The sequence below is a fragment of the Mirounga angustirostris genome, unplaced genomic scaffold (assembly GCF_029215605.1).
Source record: "Mirounga angustirostris isolate CCGP_5_RB_7025 unplaced genomic scaffold, mMirAng1.0.hap1 SCAF_9, whole genome shotgun sequence".
In the NCBI taxonomy this organism is placed as follows: Eukaryota; Metazoa; Chordata; class Mammalia; order Carnivora; family Phocidae; genus Mirounga; species Mirounga angustirostris.
In genome coordinates, this window is record NW_026991717.1 from 25,906,421 (window position 1) to 25,934,253 (window position 27,833).

The following is a 27,833-nucleotide window of genomic DNA, read 5'->3' on the forward strand; positions in this document are numbered from 1 at the left end:
CACGTGTACTATGCATAATCTGGCAACACCAGCTCTCCTGGAGGCAGCAAACAGATGGCAATCTGCAGGAGGAAAACAAAATGATTTAGGTCATTCCTAAAGATTGCAAACAAAGATGAGGATTGGAAGGCTTAACAATTCTTAAAAACCCTTGCAAAGCAAAGCTTAGTTTATGTCAGGCTTGGCACTAATCTGAGGGACCCTCCTCTTTGTGTTGGGCTCTGCTGGATATGGGGAACTGGCTTTCAAGTCATTTAGAATCTTGTCCATGAGAAACGGCATGAGAGTACCTCACAGAGTCCATGTGAGTGTTAACTTAAGGTATGAAAACCACCTGGCTCAGGGCTGGCTCTTGGGTTCCCCATATCACAGAAAGATGTAAGATGCTTGATCTGTGTGATATCAGGGTCAGGAGGGGCTTTCAAAATAATCTTATATAGAAAGTTTGGGAAACACTGCACATCACATTTCAGAGAGGAATGTTCCAGAGAGGAATGTGGAATGCGGTGTGCAGTGTTTCCCAATCATGTGAGACCACATACATCAGCACACAAGTGAAGGCACTAGAAACACCTTTATTTATTCCAGGATCCTGCAAATGTATTTGACAATGATACAAATACAATTAACATCCAGTGAAACCAGTGTTCTGTGAAACTTCCTTTAAGAAGGACTGCTACAGATGAACCACTTATATGAATGGGAAATCTGAGGCCAAGAGTGGTAATCAGTTTTTCTGTGACCAATTTGTTTTCTTTTGTCAGCTCTTTTTGCCTCCTGAATGTGTTCTATTCTGATCTTTCTGATCACATCAGAAAGCTGTGTGCTATTCCTTTGCTACAAGTAACTAAAGCATTCTGAAAACCTCTGTATTGATTTGCAAAATGAGGAGGTGGACAAAAGCATTTGAATCAATTTTCATGCAAAATAATTATTTGGTTCTACATGTATGACAATGAGTTTTAAATCATGGGATTATTTGTGTTCATTGGGTAGTCAATTCAGTGAAAGCGTTTTATTAATCCCTTTGGAAGATGATTATAGAAAACATTATCTTCTTTATATAATGTCAGATAGAAAATTCTTTACATAGCTTTAAAATTAGAACTACACCTTTTCATAAACCACAAAACCCAGCAAACATTAAATTGACTTTTTACACTGGAGTCTTTCTAACAAGAGTAAACTTATAGAGAGTTATTTTAATTGCCTTGCAGCATAGGTTAGTCTGCACTGTCCAAGTGAATCTAATTGTGAGACTTATGGCCTTTTATTCAGATCCAAAAATCTCCACATAAATAACCCCAAATCATCATTTCAGGTCAGTTCTTTTTGTGGAGGAGATTTTCTCTTGCAATTTTGTATACTTGTATCATGTGAAAGCTCAGATGGTATGACTTTTAGATAAGGTAATTATGGATCTTCGTTTTTTTAGTTTCATTTAGAAAATTTAATCCTGGGCTTTGCCCCTCTCCCCCCTTTCTCCTTTCTTTCCTTCCTTCCTTCCTTCCCTCCCTCACTCCTTCCTTCCTTCCTTCTGTCCTTCCTCTCTCTCTCCCTTCCCTCTCTTATTTCTTTCCTCCCTTCCTCCCTCTTTCATCCATTCCTCCCTCTTTCCTTCCTTCCTTCACACTTTCCCTTCCCTCCCTTGTTCCCTCCCTCCTTTCTGTTCCTTTCCTTCCATCCCTCATTTCTCCTTCCTTCCTTCCTTCTTTCCTTCCTTCCTTCCTTCCTTCCTTCCTTCCTCCCTCCTTTCCTTCCTTCTTTCCCCCTTCCTTTCCTTCATTCCTTCCTCCCTTCCTTTCCTTCCCTCCTTCTTTCCTTCACCCTTCCCCCTTTCCTTCCTCCCTCCATACCTTCCACCCTTACTTCCTCCCTCCTTCTCTCTCTCCCTTTCTTCCTTTTTTCCTTCCTCTCTACTTCTTTCTTTCTTTTTCTTTTTCTTTCTTTCTTTCTTTCTTTCTTTCTTTCTTTCTTTCTTTCCTCTTTCTTCCTTTCTTCTTTGTATTTCACTCAAATACTTATGTGATTTCCCCCCTCAATTTTTAGAACATTAGAGCTAGGAGAAGTTTGAGGCTCATCCAACCCTTATTTTATACACAAAGAAATTATTTAAAAAAAGAAAGACACTTGGCAAAGCAAAGTTATAGTGAAATCACAGCCTTCTTCTTTTCTTTTACATCTCTCCTTAACCAATAACCTATCTTATTAAAAATGAGACCCAAAATGTGACTTGATGGTTTGAAACAATCTTCAGAGCCTTTACCAAGAATATAGGATTTCTTTTTCTCCAGTTGTGAAGTTTTAATAACTTTGATCTTCAACAATCATTTAATTTTCATATGTACACTGTACTCTAAGTTAATCATGAAATATCTAAGTCTCTTTGTTCAATTAATATGCATTTGGTGCATTTCCTGCCTCACATTACGTTGTAGACAAAGTTTCCTACTTCTGTGTGTGTGTGTATATGTGTGTGTGAGAGAGAGAAAGACCTATCCACATGTAAGACTTTAATAATGATAGAGTTTATGTAACTTTAGAAGTAGAGACTTCTAGCCCTCCTGCCCCCTTAAAAAAAAATCTAGGATTTAATGTTAGTGAGGCACAGTTAAAATGAACAGTGCATATTCAAAGTATTCAATATGTTTAGGATTTATGTGAACTTATTTCATGTCTGTTTCTCACAGTGTTGGAATCACAAACCTGTGCCTAAAAAGCTAACAGGATGAAACAGAGATATAGTCAGATATGCTATGATATACTGTGTTGTGTGCCATTACAGGGTAAGAAAAAAGTAGTGTGCTTGGAGGGCAGAACAACTAGCTCTGAAGGTGTAGAGTTATTTTTACTATGAAAGAGACATTTAAATTGGTTTTGTAAATAAAAAGTAGGAAAGAAATCAGGAAGGACACTTCAGAGAGTAGGAAGATTATGGTTCTGCAAGAGCATGGAATAACAAGAAATCTAACTTCATCATATAGCCCTTTTCTCATCCAGGTTTTGTAAAAGTCTTGTGAATCTCTGAGATCCATGCATGATTCATTGTGGCTTATTCCCAAGGGTGTGTCTCCCATAGTGCCACCAACAAGTCCTAATAAATGGAGAATGAATAAGAGAATGGATGGATGCCCTGCTCTATTAGTGGGTGCTAGGCACTTTGGTCAGAAGCTTTGAAAATGTTTCTTCTTCTGCTTGGTCACAGCCAGGCTAAATAACAAATACAAGGTATGGAAAAGTTATGATTTACAGATGAGAAATTAAAATTAATAGAGTTTAATAAGACTTCTAAAGTCAATATAAAAATCAATTCATCTACCACCCAAAGATTATTAGAAAGCAAAATTAATTTTTTTAGTATTTAACATAATGTAGGGGAAGAAAAATTTTTCCTCTACTCATCTTAGGTTTTCAGCTGGGGATCCGTAACAAAAGACAGACTGACAAGAGAAAAGCATATAAATGTATTTAATATTAAATTTTAAGTAACAAAAGAGATCTCATAATAAAAAGAAGTGGCAAAAATTATAGCAGAGAACTTCCCTAATTTGGGGAAGGAAACAGGCATCAACATCCAGGAGGCACAGAGAACCCCTCTTAAAATCAATAAAAATAGGTCAACAAGTCTCAGAGACAAAGAGAAAATCCTGAAAGCAGCTCTGGACAAGAGGCCTGTAACCTACAATGGTAGAAACATTAGATTAGCAGCAGACCTATCCACAGAGACCTGGCAGGCCAGAAAGGACTGGCAGGATATATTCAGAGCACTAAATGAGAAAAATATGCAGCCAAGAATCCTATATCCAGCTAAGCTGTCATTGAAAATAGAAGGAGAGATAAAAAGCTTCCAGGACAAACAAAAACCAAAAGAATTTACAAACACCAAACCAGCCCTACAAGAAATATTGAAAGGGGTCCTCTAAGCAAAGAAAGAGCCTAAAAGTAACATAAACCAGAAAGGAACAGAGATAATGTACAAAACAGTCACCTTACAGGCAATACAATGTCACTAAATTCCTATCTTTCAATAGTTACCCTGAATGTAAATGGCTTAAATGCCCCAATCAAAAGACACAGGGTATCAGATTGGATTAAAAAAAAAAATACCTGTCGATATGCTGTCTGCAAGAGACTCATTTTAGACCCATAGACACCTCCAGATTGAAAGTGAAGGGATGGAAAACCATTTTTCAAAAGAAAGCTGGGGTGGCAATCCTTATATCAGACAAATTAGACTTTAAACCAAAGTCTAGACTTTAAACCAAAGTCTTGTCTATCCAACAAGAAGAACTAACAATTGTAAATATCTATGCCCCTAACATGGGAGCAACCAATTATATAAGCCATTAATACCAAAATCAAAGAAACACATTGACAATAATACAATAATAGTAGGGGACTTTAACACCCCCCTTACTGAAATAGACAGATCATCTAAGCAAAGGTCAACAAGGAAATAAAGGCTTTAAATGACACACTGGACCAGATGGAACTCACAGGTATATTCAGAACATTCCATCCCAAAGCAACAGAATACACATTTTTCTCTATGCACATGGAATATTCTCCAGAATAGATCACATTCTGGGCCACAAATCAGGTCTTAACTGGTACCAAAAGATTAGGATCATTCCCTGCCTATTTTCAGACCACAATGCTTTGAAACTACAACTCAATCACAAGAGGAAAGTCAGAAAGAACTCAAATACCTGGAGGCTAAAGAGCATCCTACTAAAGAATGAGTGGGTCAACTAGGAAATTAAAGAAGAATTTAAAGATTCATGGAAACAAATGAAAATGAAAACACAACAGTTCAAAATCTTTGGGATGCAGCAAAGGCAGTCCTAAGAGGAAAGTATATAGCAATACAAGCCTTTCTCAAGAAACAAGAAAGGTCTCAAGTACACAACCTAACCCTACACCTAAAGGAGCTGGAGAAAGAGCAACAAATAAAGCCTAAACCCAGCAGGAGAAGAGAAATAATAAAGATCAGAGCAGAAATCAATGAAATAGAAACCAAAAGAACAGTAGAACAGATCAACAAAACTAGGAGCTGATTCTTTGAAAGAATTAATAAGATTGATAAACCCCTGGCCAAACTTATCAAAAAGAAAAGAGAAAGGACCCAAATAAATAAAACCATGAATGAAAGAGGAGAGATCACAGCCAACATCAAAAAAATACAAACAATTATAAGAACATATTATGAGCAACGGTATGCCAGCGGATTAGACAATCTGGGGGAAATGGATGCATTCCTAGAGATGTATCAACTACCAAAACTGAACCAGGAAGAAATAGAAAACCTGAACAGACCAATCCACTAAGGAGATTGAAGCAGTAATAAAAAATCTCCTAACAAACAAGAGCCCAGGGCCAGATGGCTTCCCAGGGGAATTCTACCAAACATTTCAAGAAGAATTAATACCTATTCTTCTGAAACTGTTTCAAAAAATAGAAATGGAAGGAAAACTTCCAAACTCATTTTATGAGGCCAGCATTACCTTGATCCCAGAACCAGATAAAGACCCCATCAAAAAGGAGAACTACAGACCAATATTCTTGATGAACATGGATGCAAAAATTCTCACCAAAATACTAGCCAATAGGATCCAACAGTACATGAAAAGGATTATTCACCACGACCAAGTGGGATGTATTCTAGGCTGCAAGGTTGGTTCAACATCTGCAAATCAATCAGTGTGATACAATACATTGATAAAAAAAAAAGAACAAGAACCATATGAACCTCTCAATAGATGCAGAAAAAGCATTTGACAAAGTACAGCATGCTTTCTTGATCAAAACTCTTCAGAGTATAGGGATAGAGGGTACATACCTCAATATCTTAAAAGCCATCTATGAAAAACCCACAGCAAATATCATTCTCAATGGGGAAAAACGGAGAGCTTTTCCTCTAAGGTCAAAAAATGGGAGGGATGTTCACTATCACCACTGCTATTCAGCATAGTACTAGAAGTCCTAGCCTCAGCAATAGATTACAAAAAGAAATAAAAGACATCTGAATCAGCAAAGAAGAAGTCAAACTTTCACTCTTTGCAGATGATATGATACTTTAAGTGGAAAACCCAAAAGACTGCACCCCAATCTGCTAGAAGTCATAGAGGAATTCAGTAAAGTGGCAGGATAGAAACTCAATGCCTAGAAATCAGTTGCATTTCTATACACCAACAATAAGGCAGAAGAAAGAGAAATTAAGGAGTCGATCCCATGTACAATTGCACCCACAACCATAAGATACCTAGGAATAAATCTAAACAAAGTGGCAGAAAACTATAGAATACTCATGAAAGAAATTGAGGAAGACACAAAGAAATGGAAAAACGTTCCATGCTCATGGATGGAAGAACAAATATTGTGATGTCTATGCTACCTAGAGCAATCTACTCATTTAATGAAATCTTTATCAAAATACCATCAACTTTTTTCAAAGAAATGGAACAAGTAATCCTAAAATTTGTATGGAACCAGAAAAGACCCTGAATAGCCAGAGGAATGTTGAAAAAGAAAACCAAAGCTGCCACGTGGCATCACAATTCCAGACTTCAAGCTCTATTACAAAGCTTTAATCATCAAGACAGTATGGTACTGGCACAAAAAAGGACTCATAGATCAATGGAACGGAATAGAGAGCCCAGAAATGGACCCTCAACTCTATGGTCAACTAATCTTCTACAAATCAGCGAAGAATGTCCAGTGGAAAAAAGACAGTCTTTTCAACAAATGGTATTGTGAAAATTGGACAGTCACATGCAGAAGAATGAAACTGGACTGTTACCTTACACCACACACAAAAATAGACTCCAAATGGTTGAAAGACCTATATGTGAGACAGCAGTCTATCAAAATCCTAGAGGAGAACACGGGCAGCAACCTCTTCGACCTCAGCCACAGCAACTTCTTCCTAGAAACATGGCCAAAGGCAAGGGAAGCAAGGGCAAAAATGAACTACTGAGACTTCATCAAGATAAAAGCCTTTGGGTCAACAAAACCAGAACACAACTGACAGAATGGGAGAAGATATTTGTAAATGACATATCAGATAAAGTATCCAAATCTATAAAGTATCCAAAATCTATAAAGAATTTATGAAACTCAACACCCAAAGAACAAATAATCCAATCAAGAAATGGGCAGAAGACATGAACAGACATTTCTGCAAAGAAGACATCCAAATGGCCAGCAGACACTTGAAAAAGTGTTCAATTTCACGTGGCATCAGGGAAATCCAAATCAAAACCTCAATGAGATGTCACCTCACACCAGGCAGAATGGCTAAAATTAACAAGTCAGGAAATGACAGATGTTGGCGAGGATGCACAGAAAGGGGAACCCTCCTACACTGTTGGTAGGAATGCAAGCTAGTGTAGCCATTCTGGAAAACAGTATGGAGGTTCCTCAAAAAGTTGAAAATAGAGCTACCCTATGACCCAGCAATTGCACTACTGGGTATTTATCCCAAAGACACAGGTGTAGTGAAAAGAAGGGCCATATGCACCCGAATGTTTATAACAGCAATATCCACAACAATAGCCAAACTATGGAAAGAGCCAAGATGTCCATTAGCAGATGAATGGATAAAGAAGATGTCAGATATATATATATATAATGGAATATTATGCAGCCATAAAAAATGAAATCTTACCATTTGCAATGATGTGGCTGGAACTAGAGGCTATTATGTTAAGTGAAATAAGTCAATCAGAGAAGACAAGTATCATATGATCTCACTGATATGAGGAATTTGAGAAGCAAGACAGAGGATCATAGGGGAAGGGAGGGAAAAATGAAACAAAATGAAACCAGAGAGGGAGACAAACCATAAGAGACTCTTAATCTCAAGAAACAAACTGAGGATTGCTGGAGTGGAGGGGGGTGGGAGCAACAGGAAAGATGTCTTTCACATGAGAAAGATGTGCCCACTTTCCTGATGTTTCCTGCTTTCAGGGAGAAAAGGGGAGGTCAGAGTGTCCCTTTTCACACATGTTATTTTTAAGTGTCTTTAGCTCAAAATAATTCTTATCCCAAAGTGCCTTTTTTTGGGGTGGCATATTCTGCCACCTTTCAGGAGGATTGAAAATACCAAATACCTACTTAATAATTAATCTAATAAAAGATATGCAAGACTTCTACAGAGAGAAGAAATAATAACTTTGTTTTGATAGATTAGCAAAGATCTAAATATATGGAGATATACATCATGCATATTGATTGGAAGACTCAATATGATAGGGATACCAGCCAATACAAATCTCAGTCAAAATCTGAGCAGATGTCTAGTAGAACTTGATAGATTGTTTTAAAAAATCTTATCAAATTCCAAGGTCTAGAATAGCTTAAGAAATAAGTAGAGAGGATTTGATCTTTCTGCTACGAGCAGTGATTATAAAGCTGTAATAAAGGTGATAGCTTGGCTTAAGCCTAGGAATAGACACATGGACTAGGGGCATAGGATAGAGAGCCCAGAAACTGACCTGTACATATATTGATACAGGGTATATGACACAAATGACAGCAACAAATCAGTGGTGTTGGTGGCATTTATTATCCATATAGAAAAAATATGAACTATGTTTTATCTTACATCAGACAAGAAAATCAATTCACAAAAGAATGTACATCTAAAAAACAAAGCTATAAAATCTTTAGAGAGCAATACAGATGCAAAAACACATCTTAAGAGAGCACAAACCGCATTAAACATAAATTAAACTGACAAATTTGACTACATTAAAATGAACAACTTCTGTCTTAAAAAATAAGCACCATTAGAAGATTGAAAAGATAAGGCACCTAGCAGATATGTGCAACACAAGACTAGTATCCCAAACACCTAAGAAACTCCAATGTATCAATAAGAAAAGACCAGTTGGGAAAAAATAGGATAAAGACTCAAAGAGAGGGGCCCCTGGGTGGCTCAGTTGGTTAAGTATCAGACTCTTGGTTTCAGCTTAGATCATGATCTCTTGGATCATGGGATAAAGCCCCATATTGGATTCCACACTCAGTGGGGAGTCTTCTTGAAGATTCTCTCCCTCTGCCCTTCCCCCACTCATGCTTGCTCTCTCGCTCTCTCTCTCTCTTTCTGTCTCTCTCAAATAAATAAATAAATCCTTAAAACAAACAAACAAACAAAAGCCTCAAAGAGTCCACAAATGAGGAAATCCAAGTGACTGATAAACATAAGAAAAGGAGCTTAGATCATTTTGGTAAGAAAAGAAATGCAAATTAAAACCACAGGGAGGTGCCTACTACATATATAAGTCCATTGGCAAAAATTTAAAAGTCTGAAAATATCAAGTGTTGCTGAGAGAGCAGAGCAATTGGAACCCTTCAGTGTTCATGAAAATGCAAACCAGCACTACCACTTGGGAAGGCAGCTCAGCATCACCCATCAAAGAGAAGAATATGGACATCTATGCCCAGCAGATCTCCTAGAGTGTATCTCAGAGAAACTTCCTCATATGCATACCTGCAAATAGGTACAAGAAACCTCACAGCAGTGTTCCTGAAATAACCCCAACCAGAAACAAGGCAAAAGTCCCAAAGAGGTGACAGAATATTACACATCAAAGAAAATGAATAAAATGCAGCTAAGCCCAATAACATGGATGGATTTTGGTATTCAGAGAGGAAAGCAAAGCATAAAGTAGCACTTTTAATCTTGCAATTCACATAAAGTTCCTGAAACAGGCAGAGCAGGATGATGTGTATAAAAATGCATGCATAGTACGTAAAATTATAAGTAAAGGCACAGAGAAGTATCTATCACAAAATCAGGATAATGATGACCTGCAGCAGGAGGGAAAGGGTCATAATTATGGGGAGCATGCAAATGACCTCTGGGGTGGTAGCAATGAGATAGGTATGTGTGTCATGTATATCTCCTTCCGTTTCTTAGGTATATATACATATCTGGAAAAGGAAGCAGGGTTGGATATGATGTGAGGGCAGGAAAGTAAGAACAGCATCCTAGACAATAGGAACAAAAAATACCAAGGGACGGTGGCAAGAGAGTACAGAGGAATTGAAAGATGGGTACTGTAAGTAGATCCACCCTATTACATATTTTTAACTTATGTTACACTATTTCTCTTTCAAAATATTGATTCAAATATTCATTTCATAATCCTTAATTTCTCTTTATAAATACACTGACACATCAAATAATGTTGTAAAATAAATATATCACTGTTTTGCATCTGCAGATCAGAAAATACTTATTGCTAACAGCATATAATTAGTAAATAGCACATTATTAGTACCTGATACCAATTTCTATTAGACTTAAAAAGATGTTACTTTCTTCCCAGACATTAATGTTTGTTATTTATTCCTTTTAAGATAATAATTTACACCTCCTTTCACTATCCTAGTAGTAAGCTTCTTATGCATTAAACATGGCAAAAAATTATATTGCATAATAAATATGTAAACTGCTAGCATGCATATTTTATGACATCCCAACAAAAAACTAAAAGAAATAAATTTCTTCTGAATATGCTTATTGAATACATTTTGTGATAACATCAAGTCCAAAGAAAGAAATTTAAAGTAATTTTTTAAAATTAAATTTTAAAAAATTTAAATTTTGTTCAAAATGTATTAATTTGATTGCTTTAGCATAAGAAGTCGCTTAAGTAATTGATTATCTCCACATAACTGACAGAGAAGCAGCTGCAGAATTTTTTGTTTCTATCAGACTGCTGATTTAATTCTATTTTTAATACATGATTGTAGCACACATTTTTTATGCCTCCTTTTTTTTTCTTGCCCCAACAATATTAAGCACAACCAAACCCCTAAGCTGAAAGTATTTCTCAGTGACTTTTAACATCTATAAACCATTGTTACCATTTTTGCCACATTGTTCTAGATAGAAAGATTGATGAATTATTGAACAAGAAAAAGGTCCATTTTAAAAAATTTAATCTTTGTCATTCTAGGGGAGGAAACAATTTTTCTTGGTCCTCTGAGGGTCCCTGGCTATGTCTAGAGATTAAACTGACAAAGACAGATGAACAGGAGAAAAGCACACACATTTATTTCATGTAAGTTGTACAGGACAATGGGGCATTCATAATGACAAGAAGACCTGAAGAAATAGTTAAGCCCCAGCATTTTTATACTAGGTTTAAAGAAGAGTGGAAAGCCATGGAAAAATGTGAGAATAAAAAATATATGAGCTAATGGTATTAAGCTGGGGAAATTTAGGAAGGCCAGTTTGTTAAGATGCCTCTCAGATAAGGATGCTCCTTTCCTCTGGGTACAGGAAGGGCAACTCTCACAAGAACATCTTCTGAGCTGCTGATTCAGGGGAGAAGGGGACAGTCAAAATCCTTTCTGCAGTTGCCCTTTCTCACATTCCTTCAGCTTACAATATTTAATATGCTAAGTCACCACATCTTGGGGTGGTGTGTTCCTAACCGCATCTCCATGAGTGAACTTAGTGAGAATGTAAATAAAGCAGTTCAATTTATGTTGGCTGATTTAATTGATAAATTAATGGTAATTGACAAATTACCTAATAATCATCCACTGAATTGAAGATGAATGAATCAATATAACAATATAGCATCGAACACAGAGTAACGAACATTCCCATACTATGCCAAACTTGGCCAACACTTGATTCCAATAAGGAAAGTGAAGTCACTTTTAGTAAAACTGAACAACTTGCACTATAATTTTTGAAAGGTCAAAAGTAGTCTTCAACCTCCATTGCCACCCTTTGTCCTTTCCTTTCCCCACCCACTCATGGAGCACAAGAATTGAGGTTTGCCTTCTCTGCACAGTGTTATAAAGCAGTCCTGGACGTAGGTTCAAGATGCTTTCCAGTCCAATTTTCCAATTTTTGAAAAATATCTCAGCTTTTCTCAACAGGCAATAAGAACCTGTAATAGACAGTCCTTATATCATGTTTTCACTACCTAACTGGTATTATAACAGTAGTGCCTTAAAACTGGGATTTCCAAAAGCAGCTTAAATTTATTAATAGGCTCTTAGTATCTAGAGAAAATTTTAAAATGATCATTGGAGCACTTCTTCATAGACCCGAGAGAAGGGAGGAATGATGTTCCATCCACAGAAGGATGTGAGCCTCATTCTAGAGCCCTTAGTGAGGAAGTTTCTTTAATACTTTGTTGCCTAAATCCAAGTTTACAACATTTTGTTCATTTAATATTACAAGTTCCTTTTGAAACCCATTACTGGAGTATTTTAATAAAATGCATTTTAACAGAATCTCTGTGACTTGATTGCTGCAGGCCGTTTCAGACAGAAGAAAAAATTGTGCAGCCATGGTTAGATGCTAATAATTGATGTTGGGGTTGGGACATTTCTGCTTAAGAGAAAGAGGTTTCCTTCAGGAAACAGAATGACTGGGGAAAGAGCTAGGAAGAACTTAGAAGACCCACTATCCCTTTAACATACTATCCTCTCTGCTCCCTGAATTAGAGCAATTCCTAAGAAGATGTGTGCTAAAGACATCCAGCTTTACCTCCTGTGCATTTAATTAAGATCAACTAATTAAGAAAGACCGAAATGCCAGCAACCAGCCCCAATGCCACGAGACACATTGGGCATTTTGAAGGGGAGAGCGATGGTGGAGTAGATCATGGTCAAATCTAAGACAGTGAGAAAATATGGAACAAAATATTTTCTTGTTTCAAAACATAATAGAGACAGTGGGAATGCACTAGGTATAAAAAGTCCTGAAACTAGGTGATTATGTCCAGAGAATTTTTCCTAAATAATAAACTTAAAGATAATGAATGTTAAGTGAAATTTCCACTCAGTGCAGGAGGCTCCCTATTCCTCCCATTTAGGGTAGAGCTGCATGTAAAGAAGCACCAGTGAGACAAACTGCCCTGCCCTTCGCCACCAGTGGGTGGATCAGGATTTTGCATGAGGGCCTCTACCCACTGATGGGCAAAGTGTTCACCCTATAGGTGATGTCCTGATGGTTGACACCTCAGAAGCCCTATCCCAATGTCAGTTGACAAGCATCATGAGTACTGACTGCAATCTAATCACACCTGTCAGCAAGGGTAGCTGAGAGGCCCCAACAAAAGTCAGGAGGTCTGCTAGCCAAGTACAGTTGCTTGGGATTATGTGAGCAGATTTACAAAGTTTAATTCCTCTGACAATCAAGGAAAACCATAGTCTTTTCAGCCCCACCTACCACAGTGCCTTTTTGGACTCCGATGGTCTACAGACAGTATTTGCAACACTAAAAGGGCCTGCTGGCTAAATGAAAATGGTATGTGCCAGAGCATCTGGCTTGACCATGGCATCCCATCATTTTGCATGAGGGAGTGGCATCTGCCTCTCTGGGGGAAACTTTCCCTTGCTTGGTTGCCTGAAGCAAAGCTGCTGGCTCAGCAGGGCCCTCCATGCACAGACTTCCCTAAATGCCTGGGCTGGTTCACTGATGCTTCAGCTAAGCTGAAACCTGCTGGCATCCACTGCGCTGTGGTGGCTGTTTGGCTCCAGCACCAGCTCTCAGAACCAAAAGTGGACCTGGTCACTGTCCAGTGGACAGGACTCAAGGCTGTCCTTGTAGCTCTGGCCAGCACTCCCTTAAAGCTTGTTGTATTTTTAATGACCCTTAGGCTGTTGTCAATAGTCTAGTGTTTGGTCTGTCACTTGGAAAACTATAGGTTGCAAATTAAAAACACACCTCTGGTGGGTGGGCAGGGGGGTCTTGAACCGTGGAAATTAATCATGGCTGCTGATTGGACTGTCTGGGTCATTCATGTTGACGGTATGGACTCTTTTTCTGATGAGACTGATGGAATCCAAGTTTCTGGTCAAACCTCTCCACTCATGTTGCCACTGTCACAGGCTGGGCACTGAGTATAGAATAGTTTTATGGAGATGCTACTACTGTGTGCTGCACTTGGGACTCCTGCCAAGCATTGGTCCTTTGGTCTCATGTCCCAAATGACCACCCTGCCAGGGTGTTGTCCACTCCCAGTGGACTGACTTAGTTGCTTTTGTGACCCTTCCTCCAGGCTATCAGTGGTGTGTCTCTTCACTGTTGACAGGTTTTCAGATTATGGCACTGATCTTCAGCCAGGGACAATTTTGTCCTTCAGGGAACATTTGGCACTGCCTGGAGCCATTTTTGTTGTTACGACTTGGGGAGAGGTACAACTGGCATCTAGTGGGTAGACACAAGTATGGTGACAAACACCCCACAACACACATGCAGTGCTCAACCCAGCCCCACCCCAGCCAATTATTATCTGGCCCAAAATGGCAGTAGTAATGAGGCTGAAAAACTGGTTAAATGTGGTTCACATTTATCAGCCAACTCCAGCTACCCCATCATGGCCCTTGCAACTAAGCTGTATCATGCTTTCAGCTTCTGGACCTTTTCCAGTATGACAGTGGTACAACTTTTGTCACAAAGGCCACCCAGCAGTAGGCCAGTGTTCAAAGTGCTTACCGGACATTTCATGCTCCCTACCATCTACACGCATCCGGTATTGAGGAACACTGAAATGGCTTCCTAGAAAATGGACTAAGAAGGATTCCTGACTCTAGCTCTCTCACCTCCTCCAGGTCTACACACATTTGTAAGGCAGTTTGGTCACTGGATGCAGCTGTTCCCAGGAAAGGATTGTTTCCTTTCTGTTTTTTCCTTGGTAATGATCAGAACTAACAAGCAGAGCTTACATGAGTTATATTGAGATATTTTGAAATGAGAAGATTCTGTTCTGATCTTTCAGGACAAAAGGTCTCGTCAAGCAGGGTATGATTGGATAAAAGATCAAATAGGAACTGAGATGGAACACACCAATGTTAGGGTGGTGTAAGAAAAGCAAGGGCCCTGGCACATGAGGAGAGAATGCCTTAGACCTTAGGAAGTGCAAGGGTGGTGGTGGTGGCAATTAATGCTTTCATTGTCCCTTAGATCCAGCATCAGTGGCCGAATCAGATAGCTGTAGCTGACAATCTGATTGGCTGCTGGTTTTGTTGTCCAATCCATGTACTATGAAAATAAAAACTTGTAGACATGGCAGGTGCTGATTCTTCTATGTCTGATGCATACAGACCTACAGACCCAACAACCCTGCTATGGTCTGACTGATAAAAATGCATATGCTTCCCTGGATGTCCATGTGACCTTGGGAATATGCCATGTGTGGTGACTGAGGCTGCAGTTACTCAGTGATATGGCCCCTGCAACTTAACCAAATCAATGTAATGGTGGCAACATATTCCCAACTGGGAGGGACTGTACCCCTTTGGTTTATATGTTCATATGTGGGCCATGGAATACTGCTTCGTTGGAAATGGGGCTTTTTGTGACCTATATAGTTCTTCTAGAATTATTGACAATGACACCGAAGATTGGAAAGTCAATCTAAACTTCCTTGAGTGGGTGTATTGGATTAGAGTCTGACCTTAGACCACATCCTGGCCATCCCAAAAGCACTATGCTCTGGGGCTTATTTGAAACTGACTGAATCTGGAACTTTGGGGGTAGGGGTTATGATTGAGATTGGCCTCATCCTGCTACTTTTTTTTTAAATTTATTTATTCATTTGAGAGAGTGAGAATGAGAGAGAGCACATGAGAGGGGGCAGGGTCAGAGGGAGAAGCAGGCTCCTCGCCGAGCAGGGAGCCCGATGTGGGACTCGATCCCGGGACTCTAGGATCATGACCCGAGCCGAAGGCAGTCGCTTAACCAACTGAGCCACCCAGGCACCCTCATCCTGCTACTTAAAGACCATTGAAAGTAGCCTTAATTAAATACCGTAAAAGACAAATTAAATGGCTTTCACTTAGGAAAGAACATTTTAGGACAAGGAGTAGAATGTACAGAGCACTCTTAGGTTTCCTTTTTCCCATTTGTTTCTAGATACTTAAAGCATAAATTCTTTTTTTTTTAAACAGATTTATCTATTTTATTTTAGAGAGAGAGTGAATGAGTGAGGGGAGGCGCAGACGAAGAGAGAAAGAGAAGTAGATTCCCGGCCGAGAGTGAGCCTAACTCGGGGCTCGATCCCAGGAACCTGAGATCATGACCTGAGCCAAAACCCAGAGCCAGACACTCAACAGAGTGAGCCACCCAAACACCCCAAGGCATAAATTCTTATAAGGGAATTTATATTTCAAGTTCAGAAAAGGTTGTAAGGGCTCAAGAAATAAAGTGACAGGCATGCTCCATAATAGTTTGGAAAAGAGTCTCTGTGAGAATAATTCTCAAATCATAGTGCATGAGTTCTTCTATTTAAGCAGTTGGACAGAACTTGCATCAGAATTGTTGATGGAAATGTTTTCATTTTTAAAAATTTTGTGTTTGGAGGACAATGGATCCTTTTGGGGATGATTCTGATAAATATATGAGGTTTAAATTGACATTAACTGAATTGTCCTCAATCTAACCCTCCAACCCATTGTTGGAATGTAGCAAGAGGGGGAACTGGAGGAGAAAGAGGGAAATCAGGAAAGGAAATCCAGTTATCATGTAACAAGGTAGTCAGGCAGTAGTTGGAGATGGAGGTTGTAAGGATTCTATAGGTTTGGGTATGCTTTTTAACTTTTCAAAAGTTTATTTTGTTATTTTTTTTTCTCCTTGGTTCACTTTAAGATTTAGCTTGACATGGTTCAAATAAAATGTGCTTGTTTTTAGAAGAGAAGGAAAGAAGAGTGGGGAGATTATACACCAACTGGGCTCCAGTTTTGAACAAGGAACCAGCCCCAGGAATAGAGTGGGTAGTGGCAGGTGCACAGAAGAGAAAATCAAGTCAAACTCTGCCATGCAATGAGAAAGAAAAGGTGATTAGGGACCAATCTTAGCCAGAGAAGTGTCCCTGGACATGTTTTCTGGAAAGCTGGTGGAGTTTTCCAACATAAACTAGAGGAGCAGGTACCCCCATGTATACAAATACTAGTAAATTCCCAGTAGGTCAACTAGGGAAGGCTCATGAAATCTCCTTCCAGATATCTACAAAGAAGTCATTTGCTCTCTCCCCTGAAGGACAGGTCTTTCCCAAGTCTCTTAGGGATCTCATCAGCTTTAATGCAAACAATTTATTTCACGTTGTTAACTAGGCTCATGGCTGGCACCTGGGATACCAATTAGCTGGATTTTATAGTTAGAAAACAACAGGACCATTAAGATTATAGCCTCATGGTTTACCAAACACATCTCATATTTTAACTGGAATCTACTATGCTCATTGTTTCATGAATGCTGTTAGAGGAGCCAAACCCATCACGTTGTCCAAACCACACATGAGGCTTTACAATGTCCATTACTCCAACTCAAACATCCATGCATTCTGCAAGTCATGTTTTTAACAAATGTCACTTAAATATCATCGCAAAAACATTACTGACTTGGTTTACCATGGAGATGTAACCTCCAGTGTACTTGAAGAATTAAATGTGCATCCATTATTAGTTCCTAATGTTGAACTAAGAGAATGAAGAAAAGTAGTTCTGCTGAGGAAATCCATATTAACTATTAACTAGAGGGCAAAATTGTTTATTTCACATAGACAAATATGATTTTATTTCTCCTAAATAAAGTATTATGTCTATTGTATTTGTTAATTACATCTAAGTTTTTTTTAATTGATCAAGAAAAATGTTAAATGTTAAGTGATTTTTAGAGGTTCTCCTAGAATGAGTTTTTAACATTTTCATGAAAAGGAAGTCTATAATAAATGTGTGAAGCTATTTTTAGGGAGCTTTTTGGAGCTAAGTAAGATCTTAACTCACAAAATAATTTTCAAGTGGAAACTTGGCTTGGACATATGAAGGATGTGAATTCACTGAATTAAATCTGTAATGTTCCAAAGAGTTGATGACTAGCTGGAGTTTTACTGTCTTAGAGAACAGGAATTTGGTGTAAGAGGTTTGGTGACTTAATAGATATTTCTGAGACTTTGGGCAATAATTAATTTTAACTGATTTTTTTTTTCAAATCTCATGCAACCTTCCATAGTTGATTTTGATGATTTTACCAGACCTAGAATTTAAGTCATATCTTTGCTGTGAGCAAGAATCCTTGAGTATAAATAAACAAATATTTCTCAGGTTTCTATAAGTTAAACATTACCAGTAGGAAGAGCCCCGAGGCACTAGGTTATGGACAGAGATACAGACACCCAGAACACCCTATTATTATTATTTTCTTTTCATTTAAAAAAATTTATCTGTAGTTTGTGATTATCCAGCACAGGACTTTACACATATGAAATCCAGGAAGCATCTCTTAATTGATTTGAATGAATTAAGTGAGTAATCTTATAAAAGTAATTTGCCTTCTCTGGATCTATTTCTGCATATGATAAACGATTTTTTTAAAGTTCCTTATGAAAATAAATTGGAAATAGGATAAAAAAAATCTGAGTTCAAATCCTGGATGTGTCATTCACCTATTTTCTGCTCTTGGACAAATCACTTAATCTCCAAATCCCAATTTTCTCTTCTCTGTAATGAAGTCAACAAACCTTCCTCCATGTTGTTGGAAGAATGAAATGAACCATATGACCCCAAAGTGCCTACAAGCTGCTTGGCATGTAGTATAAACATCATAGGCACTTGTTGACTCCTTTTCAACAAAGGTGAAGGTTAGTATTCTGTAATCCAATTACAATTACAGAATACTTGTTGACTCCTTTTCAACAAAGGTGAATAGTTAGTATTCTGTAATCCAATTCCACTTAGAAACTTGAACTCAGAGAGAAACAAATAGATTACTTAGATTAGTATACCTTTCTCCTCGGTAAGAACCACATGACATATTTAAACTTGATTTACTTACTTTTAGATGAAGACACAGAAACACATTTTATCATTTGGAAGATGGAATGGAGAATGACAATTTCATTTCCCTTTTCTTTCTGAGAACTCATTTATCTTTCAAACTGTTACAAATTTCCAATTTGCCAATGATTGCTCTTGTAAAGAACATGGGAGATGTGTGGGTCCTTGTAAAATGACATGCCATGGCTTTTAGTGATTATTTCCATTTCCATAGGGCTTAATGCTTTTAATAAAATCTTATTATACCCACTCTCCAATGTTCTTTTTACAACAGTGCTATGAAGTGGGACAGTTTGCATGCATTTTCTTCATGAAATGAAAGCATTAAAGTATAGGGAGGCTAACCCTTAGACAGAAAAAGAATAATCCATATCTCCCAATGTTCCCATGAACTTACCACTAGATGATAAAAGGAAAAATAATTTGAACTTTTACAATAATTAGTCTTCTCAATATCACCAAATGTTTACCAAATGTTTACTATTAGGTGGCCTTTTCAGATAACTGGACCTTGTTTTTCATAAAAATATGTGTGTATAAACACACACACACATATATATATATCTATGTCAATATGGTCTACCAAATATTTTATTTTTTAAAGATTTATTTATTTTGGGGGGGGAAGGGGCAGAGGAAGAGGGAGTCTTAAGCTGACTCCATGCTGAGTGTGGAGCCCAAATGGGGGCTTGCTCCCACAAACCATGAAATCACAACCTGAGCTGAAACCAAGAGTTGGAACCTTAACCGACTGCCTCACCCAGGTATAATAATACAAAATATTATTATGCATAATTAATTATTTAAATAGTTATCTTCCAAAATAGCAAAACTCAGATAGATGCGGTAAGAATAAGGTTAGATTCATTATGAGGTACAGTACACTGGGAAAAAAGATCACATTAAGGGTCTCATCCTTATGACCTCATTTAACATCAATTATCTCCTTAAAGAAACTAAGTCTAAATACAGGTCACATTGGTAAGTTAAGGCTCCAACACACAAATTTTTTTAGGGGGGTGAAGTATCATCCATAACCCCATCAGTGTCCTAATAGCTCTAATAAGACAGATCCTTACTTGCTGAGGAAAGAATTCTCGGTCCTAAATTCTTACACTACAGTTCAGTTTTTCCTGTTTTTGAACTTCATAGAATGGAAATATACAGTATATATTTATGTGTGTATATATATATATATATATATGCTTCTTTCAATCAATAGTATTATATTTATAATATATATTGTAATATATATTGTAATATTCATCCATGTCATATGGTGCTACATTTCATTCATTTTTGTTACTATATGATATTCTCCTTGATGTATATTCCACATGTATTGATCCAATCTCATGTGGAAGGACTTGTGGGTTGTTTATGCTTTGGGACTATCATGAGCATGCTGCTGTACATGTTCCCGTATACTTGACTGTTCCTTCACATAGGCGTATTCCTTTTGGGCATAAACACAGGACTGGCATTGCCTGGTCATAGGATGTGCAAATCTTCAACCAAAGCAGGTTATAAACCAAACTGCTTCCCCAAGTAGTTGTACAGGATACATTCTTACCCAGGAGATGAAAATTCACTGTTTCACCTCCTAACCAACACTTGCTACTGTCAGTCTTATAAACTTTAGCTTTCTGGTGGACATGTCTTGGTATCACAGGGTGGTTTTTCCTGATGATTAATAAAGAGGCAAGCACCCTTTCACATGTTATCAATCCTCAGTGTTATGGACTGAATGTTTATGCTCCCTTAATATTCATCTGTTGAAACCCCAACCCCCAATGTGATAATATTTGGATATGGGGCCTTTGGGAGGTAATTGGCTTGGATAAAGACAGGAGAGTGGGGCCCCTATGATTGGGGTTCTCTCTCTCTTTTTCTCTTCCTCCTTCTGTCAAGTGAAGACACAGGGAGAAGGCAACTGTTTGAAAGAGCGTTCTCAGCAGAAACTGCATTAGTTAGCACCTTGGTCTTGGACTTCCCAGCCTTCAGAACTGTGAGAAATAATTGTCTGATTTTTAAACCTCCCAGTCTATGGTGTTTTGTTATAGCTGCTTGAGCAGACTAACATATTTGCACATTGTCTTACAAAGTGCCTAAGTTTCTTACTAACTTTTCTATTAGACTCTGTTTTTTCCTAATGATCCATTCTTTGTACATACTAGATACAAGCCTTTTTGTGTTTGCTTGCTTATATGTTTTACTAATATAGTCTTCCATTTCCTGTCTTGCCTTTTAAACATTCTTAATAGTATATTTTGTCAAACTGAACCTCATATTTTAATAAAGTCCAAGTTATCAATGCTTTCTTTATGATTAGTGCTTCTTGTGGCTTAAAACGGCATTTGATACCCCAATGTTGTAAAGATATTATCCATAATATCTCTAGATGCAGTACTATTTTGGCTTTAGCTCTACAATCCACACAGAACTACTTTCTGTGAATGATGTAATTTAGGGTATATTAATTGGCTAGGGCAGCCATAACAAAGTGCCACAGACTGGGTGACGAAAGCAATAGAAATATATTTTCTCACAATTCTGGAAGCTGGAAGTCTGAGATCAAGGTCCTGGAAAGATTGGTTTCTTCTGAGGCCACTCTTCTTGGCCTACAGATGTCCATTCCCTCCCTGTCTTCACATGGGCTACCCTGTGTGTGTGGCTGTGCCTATGTTTCTTTTTTATGCAAGGACCCCAGTCCTATTAGATTTGGGCCCACTCTACAGTCCTCATTCTAACTTAATTACCTCTTTAAAGATCCCCATCTCCAGATAGAGTCAAATTCCAAAGTACTAGGGGTTAGGATTCCAACATATGAATTTAGGGGGACACAATTCAGCCCATAGTTTAGGGTCAGAATTTTTTTCATATGGATATCTAACTGACCTAGTATATTTATTGAAAATAATATTTTTCTTTATTATTTTGGTACCAAATTAATCAGAAATTAAGTGTCCATAAACATGAGAGTTTGTTTCTCAACTTTCTCTTCCATGAACTTCTTCATAATTCTTATGTCAATAATACTATTTTAATTACTCTAGGTTAATTATAAGTCAATATTTATGCGACAAAATCTTTCAATTGTTCTTCTTTAACAATATCTTGTTCTTTTTAATTTCCATATAAAAAGGAATTTTGTCAACCCCCTTCCGCCCAAAAAAAAATCTTGTTGGTATTTGATCAGGATGGAATTGACTTCATAGATCAATTTAGGGAAAATTTACATCCTTAGACTACTGAGTCTTCCAATCTACTAACTTCACATGTGTGTCCATTATTTAAACCTTTTGTAATTTATTTTAATAATATTTCATACTTTCTGTGTAGAGATCTTGCATATCTTCATTAGACTTATTCCTAGGTTTTAACATTTTTGTCATTATGAATTGTGTCATATCATACAATTTTGCTTTTTAGTGGTAGGTTGGTGGTACATAGACTTTTAGTTAATTTTTTTTTTTGAATGACCTTAGATCAGCAAGTTTGTTGAACTCATATTAATAATTTATCTGTAAATTTCTTTGGATTTTCTACAAATATAATTATAACCTGAAAATGAGGTGACTGCTTTATCTCTTCTCTTCTAACCATTTTAATTTTTATTTCTTTCCCTTGGCTTATTGAACCAGCAGAACTCCTCATACATTGTTGAATGGCAGTGGAAAGAACAGACATTTCTTGTCTCATTCCCAATCTCAAATAAAAGGAAATTGAGCAGTGTTCTTCATCAGATTAAGGGGATTCTTTTCTTTTCCTAGTTAGCTAAGAGAGTTTATAATAATGGGTATTAGATTTTACCCTATTTTTTTCTGCATCTATTGAAATAACTATATAATTTTTTCTTTCAAAATGGTAAATTAGAATGATTAATTTCTAAATAAGTCACTGATTTTAAACAAATCTTGCACTCCTGGAATAAATAAACTTGGTTATTAGGAATTATCTTTTTTATGTAGTGCCCAGTTTTATCTGCTATCATTTTGTTTGTAATTTTTATTGCTAAATTCAATGAAGGAGTTGCACCTGTAATTTTTTTTCTACTAATTTCCTTTTTCCCTTGTCAAATTTTAGAATCAAAATTATGATGGTTTTATATAAAACGAGTTGCAGAGTACTTAATCTATTTTTTTCTTGTCCGTGAAAGAATTAAGCAAAATTGGTGGGTTTTATTCCTTAAATTTGTGACAGGACTAACTGGTAAAACCAGCTGGGCCTGGAGTTCTTTGTGGGAAGATTTATAATTACAGTTTCAAATTCTCTAATAATTATAGGATTCCACATTTTCTATTGTTAGTTGTATTTTTCTACTGTTTGTCCATTTCATCTAAATTTTCAAATATACTGACACTAGTGTTATTATAATTTTCTCCTATGATATTTGTAATATCCTTGTGATGTCCTCATTTAAAAAATCAAAATAATCTTTCTGATGATCTCTTTTTTTGTCCCCTTCTGGATATGTATTTTTCTTGGTCAGTCTCACCAGGGATTTATTACTTTATACAGTCTTTCCAAGAATTAAATTTTAGGTTGTTTTATCTTTTCTATTGTACATTTGTTTTCTAATTCATTGATTTCTGCATTTATCTTTATTATTTCCATACTTCTTCCTTTTGGGCTAAATTTGTTCTTTTTAAATGTTTTCTGATAAACTCATTAATTTTTAGCCTTTTTCTTTTTCTATAAATTTTCCTCTATATCTCACATGTTCTGATGTATAATTTTATTCTTAAAATTCATTTCAAATTGTTTTCTGGATTCCATTGGGATTTCTTTTTTGAGTCATGTATTTTTAGAAGGATATTTTTAACTTCCATATGTGGATTTTCTAGTTATATATGTAATTGATTTTTAGCTCAATTGCCTTGTGGTCAGAAAACTTACTCTGTATGATTTTGATTATATGAACTTAGTAGAGCTCTGGTGTATGGTACAGTGCTTGGCCAATTTTGTTAAATATTCTGTCAGTGTGTAGAAAGCTTGTGTAGTATTCTGTAGTTATTGAATGCAGTGTTTTATATATGTCAGCTACATCATACTACTCTTGTTGAAATTTTTTATATCTTTACAGTTAGTTTAGTTTTGTTTTTGATGTGATTCTTCTATCAGTTACAGAATGGCATCTTAGAATCTCCTACTATTGTAGACTTGATTATTTTTCTTGTAATTCTGTTAATCTTTTCTTTACTCATTTTAAAACTAAAAGGTGTATTGCCTTTAAATTTAGAATTGATATATCTTCCTGATATAAAATTGGACCTCAGGTGCTCTGTCTTTACTTTCAATCTTTGTGACTTTTTGTATCTTAGGTAAAAATCTCTTGCAACTGGTACACAATTTTTTCGTTTTTTCTAGTCTGAAAATCTTTGTTTGATGAAAGTATTTAGTCAATTTAAAAATAGATTTGTATTTAGATCTACCATTACTTGTTTACTATTTTTTCTATTATAAATTAATTTTTCATATTTCTTGACTCCTTTTAGTATTTTTTAGTATTCCACTTTCTCTATTTTCTTAAAAGTTTTATGTTCTTTTATCATTCTTTATTTTGATATTAGTCCAGGGATTATAACAAAAATCTTTGACTTCTAAGTCTCTAATGTTAATCAATAATTTTTTCTCTCTTCAGACAATGCAAAAATATTAAAACTCTTTAATAACATTTATCCTAAATAAAGTGTATATATAATTTTAAATTCTATGTATCTATATGTGCATATATAAAATATTAAGATGTATATCTTAAATTCTAAAAACTAATATTATTTTTTGTATACTCAATATTCAATTCTGTTTACCCAAATATTTATTGCTTTTCATTCCTTTTTCAATCTGATCATCTTTCTGGGAGTCTTTTCTTTTGTCTGAATAATACTCTTTAGCATTTCCTTTAGAGAAGTATGCCAACAAAAAACTCCTTTAATTATTTTTGTATCAAATATCTATTTTATCATTACTTTTAGTATTTAGCTTCATTTTTTTTCATTGATGTTGGAGGTTCTTTGTAGAGGTGGGTAGGGTCACCACCCCAAATTTGGTCTGGATATCAGGACTGATGATGTCACACACTCCAAGCAGGTATGACAAAACTTATTACATAATGAAATGAAGCTTTCTGGGGAGAGAAGGACTGGCTCCTAAGCTGGTCCAAAAGTGGCTTTAGGTAGCAAAAGTGCACTGGATTGGTAGCTTTTTGGCAATTATGGGGTGGAGTCATGGAGAACCTTCTCTTAGGAAAGCTGGGGGTTTGCATAGTTTGAAGTCTCCCCCAGCACTAAAGGGGGAGTTCTTCAGCTTGCTTATCAGCTTGTCCATTTGTGGGATGGAGAGGAAAAGGGATGAGGGAGGCTTAAAAGACATGAACAGTCAAATATCAAAAACTGAGTCAGACTCTTTCTTATAACTGCCCTCTTATTTGTCCTTTTTACTGCTTTTTTCTAGTGGTTGTCCTTGGGCTAATACTATATCATATTAACTTAGAAGAGTCTATGTACAGTCAATATCATATTTCATTTATTTACAGCCCACTTCACTTACACTGGTTAAATTTCATTTACTTCTCTTCATCCCCATCCTTTGTGCTATTACTGTCATACCTTTTACCTCCACATACATTATAATTCCAATCTTACAATGTTTTTTCCTTAGAAGTCTTAGGGTGTTATTCTCTGGTGTTTTAAGCTAAACAGTAGGTGGTTTATCAGATCCTGCTTTAGTGGGCTCTGGACTTTAATATTGACTCTCCTAGGCCCATCAGGCTGTCAAAGTGCCACTGCCCATTTCTGCCTTTTCCCAAGTCTTCCAGAATAGACAGATGTCCCTATGGGGAGGCCACCCAAATTCTGGACTTGCTTCTCAGGGTTGTGTTCTTTCACAGGATCTTGGCTTTATTCTTTTCTATTGTCTTGTTTAGTATTCATGTCTTTTTTTTAAAGATTTTTATTTATTTATTTGACAGAGATACAGCAAGGGAAGGAACACAAACAGGGGGTGTGGGAGAGGGAGAAGCAGGCTTCCCACCGAGCAGGGAACCTGATGCAGGACTTGATCCCAGGACCCTGGGATCATGACCTGAGCTGAAGGCAGACACTTAACAACTGAGCCACCCAGGCGCCCCAGTCTTCATGTCTTTAAACAGATTTAAAATAATATATTTAGGGGCGGGAGAATCAAGATGGCAGAGGAGTAGGAGACCTGGATTTTGTCTGGTCCCAGGAATTCAGCTGGATAGGGATCAAACCATTCTGAACACCTATGAACTCAACAGGAGATTGAAGAAAAGAATAGCAACAACTCTCTGAACAGAAAAGCGACCACTTTCTGGAAGGTAGGACAGGTGGAGAAGTGAATCCGAGGTGATATTCGGGAAGATAGATGGGGGGGAGAGGCCTCTGTCAGCCGCTTCTGGCAAGTGATAGAGCAGTGGAGCACAAAATCAGAACTTTTAGAAGTCGGCTTTGCTAAGGGATGTCGCTCCAGTGGCTAAGCGGGGGGTGGAGCCCTCACGGGACAGTGTGGTCTCAGGACCCTCGGGGTCACAGAAAGACCAGGGGTGCCTGAGTATGGCAGAGCTCCCAGGTATTGGAGCAGGGAAGCCGACTGCAGAGACGAAGCTGAGGAGCAGGCTCTCAGCTTGGGGTTGCCATAAACCGTGATCCATGGCACAGTCGGGTCACTGCTCTTCCAGCAGGGACCCAACAAGTGGCAGATCCGGGGAGACTCCCCTTCCTCCCCCAGGAGGAGCAGCACGGGAGTGCACCGCAGGGATCTACTGGGTTTGGAGACTCCACACGGGGTCAGGTGCCAGAGATAGAAATGCTGGATCACTGGCTGGGTGAGCACGGAGTGAGGCCAGAGACCGGGGAGATGGGAGTGACTGACTGCTTTTCTCTGGGGGCTTACTGAGGAGTGGGCCACCCAAGTTCTCTGCTCCTCAGAGTGGAGATTGGGAGGCCGCCATTTTCACTCTTGTCCTCCAAAGCTGTACTGAAAGCTTGCAGGGAACAAAACTCCTGAGAGCAAACCCGAGCAGATTACTTAGCCGGGACCAGGCAAGGGCGGGGCAATTCCACCTCCAGCAAAGACATTTGGGAACCACTGCAACAGGCCCCTTCCCCAGAAGATCCACAAGAACAGCCAGCCAAGACCAAGTTTACCAATCAATGAGAATGGCAGAACTCCAGCGCTAGGGGAATACTGCACATAGAATTCATGGCTTTTTTACAATGATTCTTTAGTCTTTCAAAGTTAATTTTTTTTAACTTTTTAAAAAATTTTTCTTTTTCCCTTTTTCAACCAACATCTTATCAATCCCTTTTTTTAAAAAATCTTTTTTATTTTTCATTTTTAGAGTCATATTGTATCCCTTTAGTAGTTACCCTTATTTTTGGTATATATATATAAGTTGTTCTGTCTTTAAAATTTTGTGATACACTTTCTTCTAACAGATCAAAATATACCCTAAATCTCTAGTGTATGACTTTGTTCTAGTCTCCTGCCTGATCACATTCTCTCCATTTTTTTTTAAATCCTCTTCTTTGTTTTTTCAACCAACTTCTTATCTTATCAATTCCTTTTATAAAATCTTTTATAATTTTCATCTTTACAGACATATTCCATCCCTTCATTGAAATAACCCTTATTTTTGTACATATAAAAGTTTTTCTTTCTTTAAAATTTTGGGAGGCACTTTCTTCTAACAGACCAAAATACACCCAAAATGTAGTGTGTGCCACTGATCTATGCACCAGCCTGATCATATTTGATCATTCTGTTTTTTTCATTTTGTTTGTTTTTATCTTTTTCTTTTTCTTTCTTTCTTTTTTTCTTTCCCTTTCTTTTCCCCTGGTTTCAGGTCTTTCCTGATTTGTTTAGTGTATATTTTCTGGGGACGATGTTACCCTGTTCACATTTTGTGTTCTCATTCATCTATTCTCCTCTGGACAAAATGACAAGACAGAAAAAATCACCTCAACAGAAAGAACAGGAGGCAGCACCGACTGCCAGGG